Raw genomic sequence first — 1,219 nt, forward strand, 5'->3', positions numbered from 1 at the left:
ATGATAGCTCCTAAATATTGAGCAACTTGCTCTCCAGTCACATCTTCATCCTCTTCAGAGGAAGAATAGTCTTCATAGCTCATGAATGGCAGAAGGAGATTTAATGGAATCTCTATGGTCTCTATATGAGCCTCAGATTCCTTTGGATCCTTAATAGGAAATTCCTTCTTGCTTCAGGGACGTCCCAGGAGGTCTTCCTCACTAGGATTTTTGTCTTCCTCCTCCCTTGTGCATTCGGCCATATTGATCACATCAATGGCCTTGCACTCTCCTTTTGGATTCTCTTCTGTATTGCTTGGGAGAATACTGGGAGGAGTTTCAATGACTTTCTTACTCAGCTGGCCCACTTGTGCCTACAGATTTCTGATGGAGGATCTTGTTTCACTCATGAAACTGAAAGTGGCTTTTGACAGATCAGAGACTAGATTGGCTAAATTATAAGTGTTTTGTTCAGAATTCTCTGTCTGTTACTGAGAAGATGATGGAAAAGGCTTGCTATTGCTCAGCCTGGTGCGTCCACCATTGTTAAAGCCTTGTTGAGGCTTTTGGTGATCCTTCAATGAGAAATTTGGATGATTTCTCCATGACGAGTTATAGGTGTTTCCATAAGGTTCACTCATGTAATTAACCTCTGCCATGGCAGGGTTCTCAGGATCATAAGCTTCTTCAGAAGCTGCCTCTTTAGTACTGTTGGATGCATATTGCCATCCATTCAGATTTTAAGAGATCATGTTAACCTGTTGAGTCAACACTTTGTTCTGAGCCAATATGGCATTCAGAGCATCAATTTCAAGAACTCCTTTCTTCTGAGGTATCCCATTATTCACGTAATTCCTCTCAGAAGTGTACATGAATTGGTTGTTTACAACCATGTCAATGAGTTCTTGAGCCTCTTCAGGCGTTTTCTTTAGGTGAATAGATCCACCTGCAGAATGGTCCAATGACATTTTCGAAAATTCAGATAGACCATAATAGAATATATCTAATATGGTCCATTCTGAAAACATGTCAGATGGGCACCTTTTGGTTAGCTGCTTGTATCTTTCCCAAGCTTCATAGAGGGATTCACCATCTTTTTGTTTGAAGGTCTGAACATCCACTCTAAGCTTGCTCAGCTTTTGAGGAGGAAAGAATTTATCCAAAAAGGCAGTGACCAGCTTATCCCAGGAGTCCAGGCTATCCTTAGGTTGTGAATCCAACCATATTCTAGCTCTGTCTC

General features: G+C 41.3%; 1 non-coding gene across 1 annotated transcript; it reads left to right on the forward strand.

Annotated features, from left to right (window-relative positions):
* Positions 1 to 1,005: 1,005 nt before the first annotated feature.
* On the forward strand, positions 1,006 to 1,109 carry LOC127745295 (small nucleolar RNA R71). The gene has a single exon (XR_008006492.1). It is a non-coding gene; the product is annotated as a small nucleolar RNA R71 (small nucleolar RNA).
* The last annotated feature ends 110 nt before the right edge of the window (positions 1,110 to 1,219 follow it).

This window comes from Arachis duranensis, chromosome 2, assembly GCF_000817695.3.
Source record: "Arachis duranensis cultivar V14167 chromosome 2, aradu.V14167.gnm2.J7QH, whole genome shotgun sequence".
NCBI classification, from domain to species: Eukaryota; Viridiplantae; Streptophyta; class Magnoliopsida; order Fabales; family Fabaceae; genus Arachis; species Arachis duranensis.